Below are 21,836 nucleotides of genomic sequence, written 5' to 3'. Positions count from 1 at the left end.
ACCAAAGCGAACCACTTGAGGTGACCTGTGGCAGAGGTGTTGGTCATCCAATAAATGGTTCCAAGGGCGGCGGTACCCATTCCCGCCTACCAAATTATAAAATAAATAATATAATATACACTCCTCTTCCAACCACAAACTAATGCTTTCCTGGAAGAAAAGTATTAAATATTGTCATTGTAAATTTCAAACCTAATTACTTATGTGTACTTTATCCTTTAATAAAAAAAATAATAATGTTTTTAGAAAGTAGGTACTTTGCGATATTTTTTTAATTAAAGAAATGAATTTTTTAATACAAAAATATATCCCGAGTTACGAATGACCCGAAATAACTTTAAATTATCTTACCACTTGTTATTTAGCGCCGGAGGAGTTCCAGAGGGTTCGTCCAATTAGTTTTTCAACTTCTATTATCTTCTAAAATAAGATGTATTCCTAAGTACATAAAAACTTCAAGATTTAAAGAAAAATATGCAGTGAAAACTCATTTTCGGCGCCTTATGGGTATGATGCAATATTTAGGATGCTATGAGGAAGTGACGAAGGTCTTTTACAGAGGAAGGAGGGAACCAGTGAACCTCCGTATAAATTGAGATTGTGTCGTCAATTATGTGACACCTTCATAGTTTCTCTTATGTTAGAGACAACATTTTGTTATTTTTCCCCTTTCTTATCTCACTACACCTGCAATCCATTATACTTACGTAAAGGTTAATTTGATGAAGAGCTGCTATAGAACCTTTTAAATTTCATTATAAAAAGAACTATAAAAATAGCTATAGACAACATTAGAAAACTCCTACTACCATCAACTTTAGCAATAGTTTGTCTAATGATGAAGGCCTTAACCATTGCCGAACTAACGCTTACTCTAACTCTAAATTCGGTTGTTGTGAACTCTTGCATTTAATTCGTCTACATGAACTTATACGAACAACCACACAATAATTAACAATTTATCAAATTACATTTCATAAATATTTAAACTGTGATGTATTTGACAATAATTTGAACTGGAAAATTTTAAATCCGGTATGTGTAACTATTTCTACCTAATATAAATTATTATCAAACACAATTTTATACGTTTTTATTGATATTATCGTTGATATCGAGAATATTGGCAGGTTAAATATTTTTATGTCACTTTTTCAAATTTATGTTACCTTTATTTTGTGAACTCTTTTATGTTTTGTTACCTATATTTTATATTCTAATTTATCCAAAAATTATACACTGCAATGTAGGTTAAAGCCTATTAGGCGTATAAATAAAATAAAAATTACAGAAACATGAAACTCCTGACGCCTTGGTGGAACCAAACCCATTTGTATTTTTTCGAAGGGAGAAACAAACATATATTTTTTAGTATTTAATATATCAATCCAAGGTTATACTAATTTTATAGCGTACTTAATGGGTTTTACCATGTTTGTCACATTTTTTCAATACAAATTATATTAAATTTAATAAACAATATTTTTTAACAGGTGTTAAACGGCTGATTGGACGCAAATTCGAAGAAGATAATGTCCAGGCAGATATACAACATTGGTCTTTTGAGGTCATGCATGATAAGTCAATACCAAAAATTAAAGCCACACATAAAGGAAAAGATAAGTTATTCTGCCCCGAAGAGTTAAGCGCCATGATTCTTACGAAGATGAAAGAGACCGCAGAGAAATACCTTGGAATGGCCGTCAAGGATGCTGTCATCACAGTGCCAGCCTTCTTCAACGATTCGCAGAGATTGGCTACCAAGGATGCGGGAATTATTGCGGGGCTAAATGTACTTGGCATTATTAACGAGCCAACCGCTGCCGCTATTGCTTATGGACTTGGGAATGAGAAAGAAGGAAAGCGTAATATCCTTGTACATAATCTCGGAGGTGGATCCTTTGACGTGACCATTCTCACAATTGACGCCGGTATTTTCAAAGTCCTTTCTACCAGTGGAGATACTCACTTGGGAGGTGAAGACTTAAACAGTTAATTGGTTAATTTTTGTGTGGAAGATTTTAAAAAGGAATACAAAAAAGGCTTCACGATTAATAAAAAAGCCTTAAGACGATTAAGAACCGCCTGTGAACGAGCAAAAATAATTCTTTCTTCAATCACTCAGACAAGCATCGAGATTGACTCCTTGTATGAGGGAATTGACTACCGGACAACAATCACCCGAGCCAAATTTGAGGAGTTAAATGCTGAACTATTTATGTCCACCCTTGAGCTCATAGCCCGATGTCTCCATGACGCCAATATGGACAAAGCTGAAGTCGACAAAGTTGTGATGGTTGGGGGTTCGAGCCGCATTCCTAAGATTCAGAAGCTTTTACAAGAGTTCTTTAATGGCAAGGAACTGAACAAGTCCATTAATCCCGACGAAGCGGTAGCTTACGGAGCCGCAGTGCAGGCTGCCATCCTCAATCGGGACAATTCATCAAACGTCATACTTTATGATGTAACCCCGCATTCCTTGGGCATTGAAACCGTTAGAGGCATTATGAGTAAAATCATTAAACGTAATGCTCCAATACCTTGTATAAAGATGAAAATTTTTCGCACCTATGTGGATAACCAACACATCAATCGCTTAACAGTGTATGAGGGTGAGTGGAATCTAGTAAAAAAAAACTGTTCTGGCTTATTTCAATTTGGATAATATACCCATTAAGTACCTTGGTGAAGTTCGAGTAAGCGTGACCTTCACATTAGATCGTAACGGGATTCTCACCATATCTGCAACGGAAAATATAACCCATCAAAATATGTGTATATTTATCAGAAACATGAGAGGCCGACTTTCCATGAAAGCTATTGAAAGCATGTCTAAAAATACAGAAAAGTATCGTAAGGAGGAAGACATCTTCAGAAACGCTATCACTGCAAAGAACAAACTGCAGGAATACTGCAACGGAATCAAAGTAATCCTGAATGATAAAGAACACGGTTTATTTGAGAGTGACCACGCAATCATTTTAGATAAATACAACAAAACCATTGATTGGGCTGACTCAGACCAGATATTTACAAAGGAAGAGTACGAAAAAAAGAAAGAGATCCTGGAAGCCCAGTACAAACGATGTATTAGTTCTAAAAATACTCTCTCTAGTTTATTATTATGATTATATTCAAAATCCGAATGCGCAACTTTTGAAATTTCCGATTTATCCATATTCGATAAAATACGAAATAAAAAAAATTAATGAGAAAAAAAGCTATTTCGGCTACTGGCATTATACCTAGCTCTCTAATTAAAAATGCAGGCGTATTAGATCTATCAAAGAATTTACAAATAAAAACGCAAAAATCAGTCATTTTAAATACATCTAGGATTACGAAAGATCACTTACATAGTGTTGATTGACAAGATGATCATTTGTGGAAAAGTGTGTGGAAGGGTTTAGTTTTTCTTGTGGGGAAGATTTAACGGACATCAAGTCGGAAAACAAGTAAAAAAATAAAAATAAAATATAATAAATGTAAAATTTAAAATAAAAATTGAATAAGAATTAAAGTATCCGTATTCAATAAACTAATCCACCCTGATGTGCCTTACATAAACCATTTTAACAGCAGGTGTGCTTTAAATATTAGTTAAATTTTAAATTCATAAGCATATTAGCAAAGTGATGTTTTAATATAGCAAAGTAATCTCTCCAATCACATCATAACATTTGCGGATGATACGGTCTTAATATTTGAAGGAAGAAACTGGAATGCTGTACACAACAAAGCAGAAGACGGTATTAACCAGCTTAAATATTGGTTAGATTATAATCTTTTGACTCTCAATTTAGAAAAAACCAAATTTATACGATTTAGTGCGACAGAAGCGGGCCAACCCAAAGAATTATACAATATTTTCATACATAAATGCATCGAATCAACTATCTGTAATTGCTATAAATTAGAATGCGTGAACAGTATAAAATATCTCGGTATTGTTATCGATAAACATCTTAGATGGGACGGACATATAGACCTTGTGACTACTAAGGTTAGAAAGCTGACGCATATCTTTATGCCAATTAGAAATATCCTATGTCTAAAAGATTTAAGACTCATTTACAACGCTATGTGTGGGTCACTATTAGACTATGCATTATTAGGCTGGGGTGGATGCGCAAAAATGGTTTAAGACCACTTAGCAAAGGCCCAAAAATCCTTACTAAGGGTAATCATGAAAAAAACCTTTTAGGTACCACAGCGATTCACTATTTGAAGAGTTACGAGTTCTAGATGTCAGACAATTATACATGAGGAAAATAATTTTGAACACTCATAAAAAACGTCATCTCTACCCATCTATCGACCACTCTCACGACACCCGACACTCACGGAGAAATCCAATCGTACCACCCACAACCAAAACTTCACTAGCTCAAAGACATTTTTCATTCCTAGGCCCAAAACTTTACAACTTTATACCTGATGATTGGAAAAAGGAAAGCATAGGTGCTCTTCGTAAATCGATCACTGTCTGACTTCACCAATTAGGGAGAAAAGAGTGTGAACTCAGACTTTTCCAAAAATAAAACAAACAAAATATCAAACACATTAAGAAAACAAGAAAATAAACAAACTAAACAAACCAAACAACAAGTTAACACCAGTTAACTTTATAACTTTTTGCTTTTAATATTTTATAATAATATTTTTTTTATGTATCATTATTTTTTAGTTACATATATATTTTTTTTTAGTTATGTATGTACTATATTACTTTTCTTTTTTTTCCTTTTTGTTTTTGTTCTTATAAAATATGTATGCGTGCATGAATACTGACTCAATTTTGACTGTCCTAAAACGGGAATTCCTCCTAGTTGGGCAGTCAAAGTATTTTTTATGTATATGTACATGTGTCATTGTATCATCACCTGTACTAAATAAATAAATAAATAAATAAAATAAATCTTTTTATTTATTTATTATCTGTTAAGACATACACAGTACAATAAGACACAGTTAGATATTTTTAGTTATTACATAGTTGCAGTACCTATTACGTATGTCCATAAAACATCATTACATAATTTCGCCTGAGATTGTTATAAAAGGAAGGAAGTGTGTGGATAGATAATAATAAATGAATTGAAAACAAGAATTATAATAAGCTGACGAATTGTAATTGACTGTTAATATATAGAAGTTTTGAAAATTATGTGAAAATATTTTTGAAATATGTCCTGCTAAGAAATTTAATAAGTTAGTTTTGTATGTTAGAAAGGATTCATGAAAGATGTCTAAATGTAGTAATTTTTTGTAATGGTTGTATGTTGTGATTGCGCGAGTAATTACTGAGTTGTTTGCTGCATTGGTATTGTTGGCTTCAATATGAAAAAGTGTTGTGTGCCTGGTACGCCTCGTTGGAACATTTAAACCAATGACGGATAGAAATTCGGGACTATATATTTTATTATTTAGCAGATTATGAAGAAACAACAGGTCAGACAATGTGCGTCTTTTTTGTAAAGTTAACATATTATTTGTGTTTTTGTTGTATTTCTTGAGTAAATGTTTCTAAAATTTATTCTGGATACTTTCTACTAAATGTAAACCTTAAATTGAGGATTCCATATTATGGAAGGTAACCGGATAAATCATCACAATGATAATTCGTCACATCTTTAAAAAGTTATATAAAGTCATGGAAAGTGATGAAACAAAAACTTTATTAACTGGGTTATGTAGGTTAGGTTAGGTTAGGTTAGGTTAAAAAAAATTATTTCATCGTTTCTAATGACTTAATATCACTTTTTAAATATGTGTTGAATTGTCGCTGTGTTGAGTTATCATGGAACCATTGTGGAAGCATACTCCAGTAGACTTCTGACCAATGAACAAAATAAAATTTTCAGAGTCTTAGCACTTTTAAAAACTTTGCATATTCTTAATAAGAAACCTATCATTCTGTAGGATTTTGAAATAATGTGTTCAATGTGCTTGTCAAAAATTAATTTGCTATCTAAGTAAACACCCAGATCTTTACACGTAGACATAGGTCGTAAAGGTTTGTTGTTCAAGTTGTATGGATAGATGATTTTGTTCTTAATTATTATTTTTTGGTAAACTAATGTTTTTAAGACAAGATTTTTTATGCATAGCACATTGAAGGTTACACCCGCCCTGTCCCACCCCGGTATAGGTGACTTATGGTCACCCCTTCGGAGCTCTCGCATGAATCTAATTTTTGAATAAACGGCTCTACAAAGTATATAAATGAAGCTAGACCTTCAATGTCCCCGCATACGGTGTTAGGAAGCGGTATGCGAGCGCTTACAGGTATTAATCCAAAGACAACACAGAACAATAAGCATCAAACAATCAAGTAACAAGTTTCAGGCAAATAGTTGGTGGAGGGAACCCACACTCCAGTACCTGTAAGCACAAAAAGAACAAAGTGAAATAATAGAGTGACGGGGGAGTTTCGCCGAGCCACGTCTGGCAGTCCTGTTGAGAGATTGGTGGTGGTTGGGGTGACTGGTGTTATGCATAGCACAAAGAGTAACAATTATTTTACAAGCAATAATTATTCGCCTGAAACACTCATCCACATTGAAAAATCTCCTGATAAAAGATACATGACGCCAACGAAAACAAAAAATGTAACAAGCAGTAATTGTTGAATGAAACACTAGTATATATTGAATAATTTCGCGGGTAAGAGATAAGCCGCCATGCTCAGTGGTCAGAGCTGTCGACCGGAAAACGAAGGGACACGGGTTCGAGTCCCGTTGGCGGTCAACAAAAGGGGGTCGAAGGGTTGGTAGGTCGTGGCGGGACACATCAAGCTGGATGATGCGCGCCTCAAGAAATGCTACGAATGACATAGCTGCATCAGCAGCACTACCAACAAGTCCAACTCTCTGGTGTCCACGAGCGGTCATCATGGCCCCGCGATCCCTGGGCAATGTGATCACCGGTGTGGGACGACCATCCCACCATCGAGGTCATAGCCGACAGAGAGGGGGCGAATGGCGAAACTCTGGCGCTATAAAACCAGAACACCCCAGCTAAGGGAAGGAAAACCCCTACAGAAAAACCCTCGCCTCCAGTAAGGGGTTGGGCGAGTGGTTAATAACCACTCCCTGTAAAAACAACATTATTACGAAACCGGAAACTAAGCCTCGGACAGCGAAAACACCCGGCAGACAACTTGGCAATCGAAATATGGACTTGAGAATGGCAACATGGAATGTAAGAACGATGTATAGAAGTGGGGCCCTCGGAGAAGTACTTGGAGAAATGGAAAAGTACAACATAGATATACTAGCAGTGCAGGAAACTAGATTTTTTATTTTTTATTATTTATTGAGTTAGTTTATACATTTGAATATAAACAAGATCATATTTCATTTTGTAATTTTACATATTTTTACAATAAATATAACATTTCTTTTTAAATACATTCATTCTTCCTTCATTCTTCAGACTTTCAGGCATTTCATCATACATTTTTAGTCCTTTGTTCATTAGGCAGTTCTGTGATTTTGTTTTTTTCATATGTGGCAATCTAATCCTATTTACATTTCTGGTTTCGTAATTATGAACATCTCTATTAAAAACAATTTAATCCTTAAAATATTTTGGCATTTGGTTGTTCATGATTTTATGTACAAAAATTAACACATTAAATAATAGTCTCTTTTTTATAGAAATCCAATTTAGCTGTTCTCTCATTTGATCTATGCTTGCGTATTTTCCTTTTCCTAGTATACATCTCATAGCTCTATTCTGTATAACATCTAGCTTGTTCAAGTTTCCTTCATTGGCCAAATACAACATAGTAGAGCAATAATTTAAATGTGGAGCAACTATAGTTTTATAAATCAGCTCTGTAGTGTTTCCATTTAGTTTATTTCTTAATCTTCTAAGAAAATTGACTTTTTTAGATACCTTCTTTAGCACATATTCAAAATTTGCTGCCAAAGTTAGTTTTGAATCTAGTATCACACCCAGGTACTTAATTTCATTTACTTTTTCAATTTTTTCGCCATTAATTGTCAATTTTAACTCTGTGTTATGCGTTTTGTTGCCTATTTACATATATTTTGTTTTGTTGACATTCAGTTTTAATTTGTTTAATTTCAGCCATTTCGCTATATTTTGTAGGTCTTCATTTAATTTATTAATTGCATCTATGTACTCTTCACATGAAATATAGATTAATGTATCGTCTGCAAATAATCTAATTTTGCAATGTTTTATGGTTTTAATTATATCATTAATGTAAATAATGAATAAAATTGGACCTAATACCGACCCTTGTGGAACACTGAGGTTGTTTTCTATCGGTTCTGATTCTGAGCTTTCCACTTTTGTTTCCTGTTTTCTTTCATGGAAATATTCTTTGAGATGGATAGGCACTGATACATTTGATACTAGAACGCATACAATAATGCACAGTGGCAATGAAAAACACCATGAGTTCGGAGTAGCCTTCATCGTTAATCAAAGATTGAAGAATCAAGTAATTGGTTTTAAGGCTGTAAACGAAAGAATATGCATACTCCGCATAAAAACCAAATTCTTTAATATTTCCATCATAAATTTTCACGCTGAGACAGAAGACAAAGATGAAGCAACTAAGGATACATTCTATCACAAACTGGAGCAAACATATGACACCATACCATCCAATGATATTAAAATGGTTATTGGAGACCTTAATGCTAAAATCGGTCAGGATCCGGCACACCAAAAGGTTACAGGAAAAAACAGTCTTCATATGGAAAGCAATAACAATGGATCAAGAGTGATTGACTTTGCAGAATCACGAAACATGATAATAGCTTCAACACAGTTTCCAAGGAAGAATATACATAAATGGACATGGACATCACCTGGCGGCAGATACCATAATCAAATAGACCATATCCTAATTGAAAGAAGAGGGGCGACCAGTATCACAAATGTAAGAAGTTACAGAGGAGCTAACTGTGATTCGGATCACTATTTGGTAGTAGCCAGCTATAGATGCAGAATAGCAAGAGATAGAAGAGGAAATCAGCCAAGTATCCCAAAGCTAAACATCGATGCTCTTAAAACACCAGAAGGGTTGGATAGATACCACGACTCACTGTCAACAAACCTACCAAACCAACTGAGTGATCAGCTCTCCTCAAACGATTTAGAAGAGGATTGGACTAGTCTGAGAGATGCACTGCTGACAGCGGCAGAATCAGGCATTGGAAATAGACCTAGGCAGGTTAGAAATCCCTGGTTCGATGAGGAGTGCATACAGAGCGTCTGCAAGAAAAATGAGCTAAGAAAATTATGTATAGGAAGAGGAACAAGATCAAAAAGACAAGCCTACGAACAAGCACGAAGAGATGCTAACCATTTGATTAAAAGAAAGAAGAGACTAAATTTTAACAACATATTGTTAAAAATGGAAAATGATATTGTTAATAACAATCCACGTGAGGCATATAAAGGCGTCAATGTATTTAAAAAGGGCTTCAAACCCAACACATCCCTGTGCAGAGATAGTAATGGAGACATAATAGGAGATAAGGAAAAGATTAAGACTAGGTGGAAAGAATACTTCCAACAGCTTTTGAATCCCAATAACAACCTGACAGTCGAACCAACTCACATTCCGGATGAGCTAAATAATGATGAAACGACTAGAGCGCCATCGGTGGCAGAAGTAAGGGCTGCCCTAAATAAATTGAAAAACAATAAAACACCGGGAGGAGACAATATCCCGGCAGAGCTCTATAAATATGGAAACGAACATCTGAAAAACCTGCTACACAATCTTATTGTAAAAATATGGACCGCCGAAAGAGTACCAGAAGAGTGGCAAAGTAGTATAATATGCCCCATGCATATAAAGGGAGACAAATTGAAATTTATTTATTTATTTATTTATTTATTTATATATAATTTGTACATTTATTTATAACAATTACAGGTAATAAAGCCTAAGACGTTATAATTGTACCATTTATGCAATGTATATGCAATGCCAAAAATCTCGCAAATGCGCTATAGGACACAAAAAATAAATCTAATTTCTTATCTACCGCATTCAAAAAGCACGTAGCTCTCCCCACAGGTGAGTTCATTAATAAATTAGTGCGGCTTGCTCTACTATATAGAAGATTGTGATGACGTCCTCGAGAGTGAGACTCTGGTACAAAAAAATTTAATTGGGCCAGTATCTCATTATTAGATAAGTGACCGTTTATTAGTTGGAAAAATATTTAAGCAAAGCAATACCTCTACGTGTCTCTAGGGAGTGGTAATTGGTCATGCCTAATATATAAATCGATGGGTAAAGCCAAGGGTAACGTCCATAGAGCCGCGAGAATAAAAACCTTAAAAAATTTTTATGGACTCTTTCAATGCGTAAAGTGTATGTTTATTCATGTGGAGCCCAGATGATCGAGTTTGATTCAAGTACACTTAGGATTAGTGTGTTATATAATAACGTCAGTGTTTTTGTGTTACGAAACGGATATGAGTTTCTAATTACGAAGCCGAGAAGCCTGTATCCTCTGCTTATTAAATCATCGATGTGTTGGTGAAAGGTTAGTTTGCTGTCGTAAATAACTCCTAGATCTTTGATTTGATTTAGGTGTTGGAGAATAATTTCATTGATTGTATATTCAAATACATGCGGTTTCTTTGATCTTGTATACGAGACGATATTGCACTTGGGTGTACTGAAGTTCAAGCCATTTATTTTGGCCCAGTTTGAGACGCAGTCAATGTCACGTTGAAGGAGAATACAGTCAAGATGGTTTTTTATTGAACGATATAGTTTCAAGTCATCTGCAAATAGTAAATACAGCGAATGTGTGATTACTGAACCAATATCGTTGATAAAAATCAGAAACAGAAGTGGTCCAAGGATAGACCCCTGAGGAACTCCAGAAAAAACTGTGAATTCCAAAGAACTGGAACCCTTATAATAAACAAACTGTCTACAATTTCGAAAATATGAAGCAAAAAAACAGAGTAGTCTTTTGGAAAAACCAAATGAAGCTAGCTTATTTAGAAGAATGTCGATGTCAACCTTATCGAATGCTTTTTCCAGGTCGAAATAAGCAACATCCACCTGTCCCCGATTGTCGAGAGTTTGTGATAAGAAATCTGAGATGCATAAGAGGTTTGATGTTACTGACATCTGGGGTCTAAAACCATATTGACGGTCATCAAGAATTGGATTAACGTGATTAAGTATATATTTATGTAGAATTTTCTCGAATATTTTCATGATGGAACATAGAACGGCAACTGGTCGATAATTCCGGATATCGCGTTTGTCTCCCTTCTTGTAGATAGGGGTTATTTTAGTTAATCTCCAGATGTCTGGGAGAATCCCGTTTTTTAGGCAAACATTGAAGAGATGACATAATGGTGGTATTAAAAGGTCGGAACAACCCTTTAGTATAAATGTTGGAATATTGTCAGGACCGATGGAGTGAGGTTTTTTTAAATTTGAGAGTGCCTCCTTAACATCTTTTTCTGAAATACTGACCAGGTTGAATGAGGGCCCAATCTGTACAGTGTGAAGGGTAGAGTCAATATTGAGAGTTGGTTGGACATTTTTGTGAACAGATGAAAAAAAGGTCGCAAAACTATTTGCGATTTTATCATCAGTAGTCAATTCCTCTCCGTCAAGAATCATAGACTTAAATGAGTTGTTGGATTTTTTTAGATCCTTAATGTACTTCCAAAACTGTTTGGGATCAATAGATAATTTTTCTTCCATTGAAGTTAAATGATTTTTAAAAGCTTCACTGATTTCATGTTTTACGATGGAGCGATAGGCTGAAAAACTAGCATAGTCCAAGTTGTGACGTGTTTTTTTCCATCGCTTATGAAAAATATGTTTAATTTTAATATTTGAAATAATACTATTGGTGTACCACTTAGGATATACTCTGTGTGCCGTAGTGCGAGGTGTGGAAATGGGTATACACTTGTCGAATATATTGTAAATTGAATTGTAAAAATTTGTACATAATGCATTTATATCTGTTGAGTTTTGGCAGACCGGTTGCCAAGAGCATTCAGAAAGCAATTCATATAATAAGTGGAAATTTCCTTTGCTGAATCTCCATGCGTTTATGGTTCTAGCTCCATGATAGGAGGGAACTTCTATTGGACTTGGGTTTAGACATGAATTTGCAACACCTGAGTGAGTCTCACTAATACTAATAGACAAAGCAGGGTGGTGCTTGTCCTCGTTTGTAATAGGGTCATGACATTTCTCAACACACTTTATAAGATCCTTGGCATTACATAAAACTGTGTCCAGAGTGTTATTATAATCATTACATATCAAGTTATATTCTTGCAAACCGTAGAAACATTTAAAATAGTTAAACATGTTCACAATATTGGAGTTACAGGAAGGGAGGTTCAAATCACCTAATATTAAGATATTTTTTTCACTGAGAAGATTATAATTACTTTCTATTTTTTCGAACATGTTGTAGTATAACGAAGTTGAAGAACGAGGTGGCACATATATCACACATACGAAAACAGTTGAAGATTTCAAGGATAGCTTCACCCACAGGGATTCAGTGTCGGGGAGGTCCATTGAAGAAATCCTCTCAGCATGGGTTACAGAATCAGCACGAACAGCCAGGACGACACCCCCCGCTCGTGTGAGGCGGTCACGACGAAAGACAACATAATTTTCTGGAAATAGCTCTGAATTATGCACACTTGGTTTCAGCCACGATTCAGTGATTGCTATTAAATCTAAGCTATCTCGAGCAAATAGGTTGTTTTTAAATACTGCCAATTTCGTATTTAGCCCTCGAACGTTTTGATAATAGATAGAGAGGTTAGAATTACTTCTCACTCTTAGAGTGTTTTGTTTTATCATTGGTTGCAACGTTTCTCCGAAAAAACCACTCATTAAATGCAACATGATTTGGCCATATGTTCGGGTCCATATAAAATGAAAGCTTCGATTCCGGGACTCCAATCCGGAAAGAGGCGTAGTCAGCTTTGGCTGTCAATTTGACAACATCGTAAACAATTTCTTTGTTTATATTGAGAAGGAAATTTACCATATCCTCGACCGTAGTGTTGACATAGAATTGCCAGGCATGTATATATTTGCGCCTTTCAACGGCTATGAGGCCTTTATGCTCAGTCGCGGTACCATGAAGTACTGGTCGTCTTTTTTTCCTATGCGTGACTCGGCGCCAATTGGGGTTAGCCGAAGTGGAGGTATAGGCTTCTGTTTCCGATTTGGATTCTGCTGTATCGGTTTCTGCAGTCTTCGATGTTGTAGTATCGGTAGGTTGGGCAACGGGAGTTGACATCTTCTTCGGTTTAGATGGGCCGGACATCGGAACCGATGGATCTGGAACAGATGATGCCATTGAAGCATATGTTATAGCAGGTTGAGGGTCTACTTCCGATTTGCCCTTTTTTGTAGCAGATCTCGTGGTAATCTTACGAGCGTTGGGGCAGCCGACTAAGGCAGCTTGGGTTGTGGCAGGCGGTGGGCTAGCCGCTCTGTTTGGCTGTATGTCGCTGGGTCCCGTTGAGAGCTGCGGGGCGGAGGGGGACGAGCGTAGTAAAGTTGTGACCGCTTGTGCGGCGGCGGCAGGCGCGGCGGGCAAGACGCGCGGGTCCGGGGGGATCGGACCTGCGGCGTTCGACGAAGAGACACTGCATGTACATGTACACATTTTAACGCTACCGACATACGTTGTCAGCAAATTTTTAAGGGAATTCTGTTCCCTTTCAAAAAACAACATTTTGTCACTCAAACTTTCAATCGTTTTCGTTAGAAGGTGAAGCCCAGTCAAAATTTCGTTACTGTCACCCATTTCGGTTAATTATCAAGCGCTGATAATAGGAAACAGAAACAAAATTTTAGCGCGACAAAAAAGACGTGCGTTCCGGGCGATATAGAATAATCGTACTGATATTGGATGTGCGAATCGTACTGAATTGGACGTGCGAAAGTCTCCAACAACCGTCAAAACTGAAGAACTTTAAGGTAGGCATATGATAGATAAAAGAAACAAAGGGAAATATGGTACAGAAGTTTGCCAACTGTCAAAGAGTCACAACCAAACTGGTAGAACTATCAAAACGGCAGAGCATTTGGTGTGTAGGTAGAAACAAAGGTGCAGAGCACCGCTGTGTGTACGTGTGATTTGTAGTAGTGTGGATGATCAATGAAATGTGAAAATGACAGAGGAATATCGCTACTTTGTACAGCGTATAAAATCTTTACAACAATTTTGAAAGAAAGACTAGAACGTCATTCAGAGAACTTGCTGGGAGAGTATCAGGCAGGTTTTAGGAGGGGGAGATCTACCACTGATCAACTCTTTACTACTCGACAAATCCTGACAAAATGCTGGGAATTCGATATAGACATATATCAACTATTTGTTGACTTCAAACAGGCATATGACAGTATAGATAGGGAGAAAATATATGAAATACTCCTAAATTTTGGTATACCGCCCAAAATAGTCAAGCTTGTAAAAGCAACGATGGTTGGTTCACGATGTCGAGTAAGGATAGGAGGTGAAACAACGGAGGATTTTAACGTCTCCCAGGGGCTGAAACAAGGTGATGGCTTAGCTCCCACTCTTTTCAATATTGTTCTGGAGCACGTCGTGAGGAAGACAATGATTGCTACCGACTCAAACATTTGCTACAAAAGCAATCAAATAGTTGGATATGCAGACGACCTTAACATTGTCGGAAGATCCTTACAGGCTGTAAGAGAGGTATTTGACCCTTTGGAGACTGCAGCAAGAGAGGTGGGCTTGCAAATCAATGAGAACAAAACTAAAATCATGATGCAAACCAGAACCCCACACCGCAGAATAAAAGATAAAGTGAATTTTAAAAACTCCTATAACTTTGAAGTGGTCGAAGAGTTTGCCTACCTGGGCTCCATCATAACGCAGGACAACGAAGACCCAGTAGAAGTAAGAAAGCGCATCACAGCCGCTAACAACACTTACTTCGCGTTGCTGTCAGTGTTCAAATCCCGAAACGTCCATAGGAAAACCAAAATAACCCTGTATAAAACAATTATTAGAACGGTCTTGGCCTATGGATGTGAGGCGGGAACACTGACAGCAAAGTCTGCGGAACGGCTGGACACCTTCGAAAGAAAGGTACTTCGAAGAATCTTAGGAGCGGTACGAGAGGGAGAGGTATGGAGAATCCGCCACAATAAGGAGCTATATGACATCTACCAAGCTCCCAGACTCTCTATTCATTTACGGCTCCAAAAACTAAGATGGGCCGGACATGTGCACCGAATGCCAAGCACACGTGTACCAAAGAAGGTTCTAACAGGACACCCGGGAGGTAAACGAAAGGCGGGCAGACCTAGGCTGAGATGGAAGGACGATGTCAGGAAAGATGCCAGAGGACTACTCCATGTTGCAGATTGGAAGACGACGGCCGAGGACAGAGGGCGGTGGAGGCTCATGTTAAAGGAGGCCAAGGCTTGAAATGGGCTGTAGCGCCATTGAAGAAGAAGAAAAAAGAAAAAACAACATTAAAATAGAGATAAATTTAAACCAAAAATAAAGATGAGAAATCAAAATCCAATTCTCACACCAAAATAAAAACATTAGAAGAGAATGGAAATCGGCACTTACAATGATCTATGTGCTTGTGCGTGCCGCTTGCCTTATACATTTTTTGTGTTGCGTGTATATGTTTTATTCTCTTATGATATAGAATTTTGGAAATATTGTATTTTCGTTCTTTAAACCATTTTTTTTATTTTGTGTTTGGATTTATTTTTATTTTCCTCAATTTTTGTTTCAAGTGGAAGACTGTTGAATGCTTTAATAGCGTGGTATTTATGGTGTCTTTGTCCAAAGGTAGTGTTTCCCTTCGGAGTTTTTATGTTTTTTTTAAACGCTTTTCTGACCGGTCTATTAGTGATATTTTGTGTTTGTTGGGGTTTGTTTTTTTGGTCGAAAATGTAGTTTAGTAGAGTTTTAACATATAATTGGCGTATATCAAGTATGTCACAGCTTTTAAATATTTGGTCTGTGTCGGTTAGTTTATGTTTTTTGAGTATTACTTTTAATATCGTTTTCCGTGCGATTTCTATTTGAGCGGTAGCTGCGTTTGTTGCTCCGCCCCAAGCAATTATTCCATATACTATTATTGATTGGCATAGTGCATAATATATTTTTTTCAATTGTTTTATTTTATATATGTTTCTTATATTTAGGAAAATGTGTATTGTTCTGAGGAGTCTATTTGTGATTTGTTTGATGTGATGTGTCCATCTAAGATTATGGTCAATTACGATTCCTAGATACTTTATTTGTTCTGTTTTTTCTAGAGGGGGGCAATCGCAGATGTTGGTGTTTATGCATTCGTGTATTTTTATGGTGTTTGTATTGTTTTTTGGCTGTCCTGTATTGGTTATGCTGTACAATACGTGTACGGGACGTGTTTGACAAGAAAAAACTGTAAATAATAAGCACCGGCACACCACATCAGTGCTCAACCTGGGTAATGATTTAAATAAAATACCGTGAAGTGTTCTATCCAAATCATCATAAAAGAAAGACGATTCGAATCAAAATTCACATCTTAATTCAGTTTGAGTGCCGGCAACCCGGGCGTTTATTTAAGGTTGGTTCTGTACAGATGTTTTTTTTTCATTACTCTCCTCACTAGACAAAGTCTGTTATTAGGCTGGTAATTAACAATTGATATATAAACCAAATGTTTAGTAAAAAATAGTAAAAATAAAAATAGAAGAAAAATAGAAGTAAAAAAATGGGTAATATAAAAATAAGTGTAGTACTATATGTGTTGAAAAATTATGTATAAAAATATGAAATGAGTATTTCGTATTATAATTTTATTAATTGAAAATTTTTGTAATTTTGTTAGAATTTGTGTGCAGTATGGTTTGTAAAATGCATTAGATGTTTAGAATATTTTTAATATCTGTTCTTTCTTTTACAATCAACCAGTTTACAAATCTTTTGAACACCCAATTCAAATTATTTGGTAAGACGTAAGTTTAAGTTTGGGTTAGGAACATGTTGAATATGTGAGGAGCCAGGTAAGATTCATGTCTTTTAGCGAAATCGGATTTGATATACGGTACTTGTAATTGTTTGTGTGTAATTGCTCTCGTGTTTTGCGAGTGAGTTATGTGATGTGGTAATTTTTTATGCAGTTTTTGTAGATGATCTTCTTTATGAACATGTTACGTAATACAATCACCTCACATTAAAAAGGGATGGTCACACTAATCCCACTCTACTCACACGCCAGATGCTCGCGGCGTACGTGACAGACCGCACACAGCGCCGAGGGCACAAACTGGTCACTACCCGCCGCGCTCGCCAGTCCAACTTTGACCCCGGTGGCGATAACAGTGTCCCTAACGAGCAAACTGCTACGCTCGCAGACATGGCGCGCAATTACGCGATATTAGAAACGGTCTCCTTTCTTGGATATAACTAAATGTTTCGCAAAGCCAATTCACCAAACATGTTTCGACACGGCAACTCAAACCTTACTCAATGGAGTCTCGCTTCCGGTAAATTCCTCGTGTGTGATGATACCAAAACTACCGTTGCTTCTTCCGGAACCGCGGGCATCTCCAGCTCGACACGTCACACAGGCCAACCCCTCATCAGAACCCTGGATACCCGTAAGCTTTCTCGGCATACCCTTTCTTGTGTTCAATTCTTGTAACTTCATGTAAAATCCACGCTTCATCCGGTCGTCACAGAGAGAGAAGAGAGTAGAGATCCAATTTAACCCTGTGTTTCTTTAGAAGATGATTAATATACCTTGTGCCTTTTACTCATGTGTTATTATTGTGATGGCCTTTTCCAAACTCCTGACCGATGGAAAAACTAATGAATAAAGGAGTTCCTCACCCCTGATTGTATCCGAATTCTCATCTGCTTACCCTTTCACTGAGCTAGCCAATTTATAACCCGGGTTCAAGTCCCGATGGGTCTCGACCGTATAATATAGCAAACAGTTTATTTATGTCTAATAAGTTATTTTCAATCATTAGCTGTTCTGTCGGATGTTGATAAGGCTTTCTAAACATAATTCGAATGATTGATTTATGATTAATTTTAAGGGATTTGAGATGAGTGTCTGCTGCTACTCCCCATACTGAAATACCATTCATTAGAATACTTTGACAAATTGCAAAGTATATATTTTTTAGCTGATTTAATGATATAATATTTCGTATTGTTTTGAAGATGTATGATAGTTTCCGGATTTTTTTTGTCATTAGAATAATTTGGAGATCCCATTTTAGATTATGGTCAACAGTTAAGCCGAGATATTTGATACTATCCGCATAATCTATTTTGTCACAAGTACAGCGTGTGTTGTTTGTGGAAGTATTGGTGCAGGGGTGAAGATGTAATTGTGGGCGACTATCTGGCTTACCAGCTTTTGTTTTACTAAAAGTCAAGTATTTTGTTTTAGAAATGTTGAGTGTAAGAAGATTATTCATTAGCCATTTATTTATTTCAGTCATCCCTGCTTCTGTGTTTTTGTAGACCTTTTTCCAAGATTGTGCTTTGAATAAAATTACAGTGTCATCTGCGTAACTGATTACTTTGTACTCTATTTTTCCAAGGTTTATCTCAGTTAGACTATTTATGTAGATGAGAAAAAGTATGGGACCCAAGACGCTGCCTTGTGGTACTCCATACCTGTTACCTACCTTGTCACTTTCGTGTTTATTGATTTTTACTATTTGGTGTCTATTTTCAATGTAGTTTTTTTTTTTTGGTTTTAGGCATTTCACCCTGAAAAGAGTGCTATGTGCCGGTAACAGTTAAGTGGATAAAAAAATTCGGTTAATCTATTGGGAGAATAATAAAACAAATTAAATATTGGACTCATTTAGATCACTAAAACAATTTAAATGTTGAATTCATTCAGGTTAATAAGCTTACATAAAGCTGTATGAACACGAGAATTGTTAAGAGATAAAAGGTATGAAATGTTAAGGGGGGACTGGTGTGTGATTTTAATAAGCCGGCGGTATATGTTCTTGAAAGATGAATGGTTTTTACAGTTAAAGAAAACGTGGTCGAGGGTTTCCTCTTCCACACCGCACTGGCAGACCGGATCATCCAAAACTCTAATTCTAGCCAAGTGAAATGCAATTGGACAGTGACCAATTCTCATTCTCGAAATACATGAAATTAATCGTTTTGAAAGTTTTTTACCGTGAAACCATGGCTTAGCAGGGATATGGCTTTGAATTCCAGCATAGAAAGATCCAGTTCTTATTTTGGAGATTGCCCAATTTTCTTCCCAGGCACGAGTCATGTTGGATTTAGGAATTCTTAAATTTAGTGGGATATTTCCGGAATCTGAACCAGATTTGGCGAGAAAATCGGCCATCTCATTACCCTCGATACCCAAATGGGCAGGGACCCAGGCCAATATCGTCTCGAACCCAGATTCACTTAGAGAATTGAGAAGATTTTTTCTTTTACATATATTATTGTCTTCCGGATAACATAGAGTATTTGACATAATTTTAGTTAGATCACTTAGCGAATCAGTAAGGCTCGATGAATGTTGAGAACCTGGATTTTATTTAGCGCTTGTTCAATTGCAAAGCATTCAGCTGTAAATATGGAAACTTTTTTCGGTAATTTATAAGTGAGATTGATGTTGAATTCTGGACTATATATCGATGCTCCACAACTTTTATTTTCAAATTTGGAACCATCTGTGTAAAGGATGGAAAATCCAGGGAATTTTGAAGCCACAATGCTTTTAAAACAGTCATCCACATTTTGAAATTTATTTGGGGAAGATAAAATATTCTTTCGAAAGTCTGATGTTATTGTGTTCGGCATAAAAGTGATTGCCTTTTTTTATTGAATAAATAGTTAATACATAATATCAACAAACAAGTCCTGCTAAGCCGATTGAATTGGCTTGTCAGCAAGTGCTTAAAGTTAGTTTCAAATACATTTTTTAAAGTTATAATTTACATCTTATATCTACAGAATTAACAATTTTTTCATACAATTTTTCATACATATTAAAATAAATATTTTTTTTCCGATAGCCAATTTTTCACCATATATTTAACCTTATTCATAGATTTACATTGCTTTATAGTGTCAGGTAATAAATTAAATATCTTCGGTATGTTGTATTCAAACGTTTTCTGTCCGTATTTATTATTAAATTTCGGAACTATTAACCCGTCATTGCGCGTGAGTCTAGTACTGTATTTATGTTCTAATTTTTCTTTATGCTGCTATTTTTTGCCATTGTATAGCCTTAACAGGTAAAATTTTGGCACTCTGAAACAGCAACGGTGTATTATTTATTTATTTATTTATTGGATGATTTATATAGCGCCGCTTTTGTGAGATATCACCTCAGGGGCGCTTAACAGTTAATGCAGATATTAAAAAAAATATATAAATATTACAAATTGAAATTGAAATTAAGTTAAATAAAATGAAGTACAGAAACAGGTGACACGAAGATGGAGAATCTGCTGCAAGAATCCTATGTGGTGAGGAAACTGGACCAGCTGCTGCAGCAAGAAAGTGCACCGCGTCCACCAGCAGTGCCAGCACGAGGTTCGTCATCCATCCAAGTATGTGTCTGCTGCTAATAGAGCGCTGACACAATGTCCTCTCATGGATTCCAGACCTTGGCAGCACCGCTGTGACATTCGACGAAGGTAGAGGATGGAGACTCTGCAGCAAGAATCCTTGGTGGTGAGGAAACTGGACCAGCTGCTGCAGCGAAAGAGTACACCGTGCCCACCAACAGTGCCAGCACGAGGTTCGTCATCCGTCCAGGTATGTGTTTGTTGCTAATAGAGCGCTGACACAATGTCCTCTCATGGATTCCAGACCTTGGCAGCACCGCTGTGACATTCGACGAAGGTAGAGGATGGAGACTCTGCAGCAAGAATCCTTGGTGGTGAGGAAACTGGACCAGCTGCTGCAGCGAAAGAGTACACCGTGCCCACCAACAGTGCAAGCACGAGGTTCGTCATCCGTCCAGGTATGTGTCTGCTGCTAATAGAGCGCTGACACAATATCCTCACATAGATAACAAACCTTAGCCGCACATCTGTGACGTTCGGCAAGTCCATCTCCTTGTACACTTGTTCCTGGTGATTATGTTAGTGGTGCATTGTCATAATAAATTACCCTGGATATTCCAAGAATTCCATTGAAAACATCTGGCGTACCTACAGTTACCGATTCTCGTCCTAAGTTCAACTTCATCGAATTTAGAATATTTTTTAGCACAATTTTCGATTATTCATTTTTAACACACTGCACTCTAATCACATTACTATAAAGTTCTGATTACTAATTGGTAAGTTAATTTTAAATGTTGATTGACTGATTTTTAAAATAGTTTCAAAGGGATGTTGCCTCGTTTCCCTTGAAAATACTAAAAAAAACACAAAGCGGTTGGAAGACGGCATGACGCGTCCAGCTGCCACAAAGGGCGCTAACTATGTCTCTGTTTAAAAATATTAGGGACGACTAGTAATTTTACAATTGCGTTTTGTACAACTTGGACTTGTTTCAGATTGGTTATACTAGTATTCCCCCATATAAATGGAATATTGTTTATAGGGAGATTGGGAACTTCTTGAAGAAATTGGAGGGAAGATGACAGAGAATTATAGAGATGAAAACTTTTAATTAGGAGAGGAAAACATTTTTTTTCTCTCAATCTTTTGTTAGAATTCAAATTAACACTTAACCGATTAAGACTTTGTTTAATAGGATGGTGTGATAACGATAAAGCCTTGAAAATATATTTATTGGCAAGGAATTGCCTTCTGAAATAAAATG

The 21,836-nt window shown here is 36.5% G+C and overlaps 1 pseudogene; it reads left to right on the top strand.

The window, feature by feature from the left end:
- Positions 1–17,466, top strand: part of LOC149422864 (heat shock 70 kDa protein cognate 4-like) — a 68,145-nt pseudogene extending 50,679 nt beyond the window's left edge.
- Positions 17,467–21,836: the final 4,370 nt, after the last annotated feature.

This window comes from Hesperophylax consimilis, chromosome 6 (assembly GCF_061612785.1).
Source record: "Hesperophylax consimilis isolate HC1 chromosome 6, BYU_Hcon_1.0, whole genome shotgun sequence".
Taxonomy (NCBI): domain Eukaryota; kingdom Metazoa; phylum Arthropoda; class Insecta; order Trichoptera; family Limnephilidae; genus Hesperophylax; species Hesperophylax consimilis.
The sequence above is the reverse complement of the archived record's forward strand: the minus strand, read 5'-3'. Positions and strand labels throughout refer to the sequence as shown.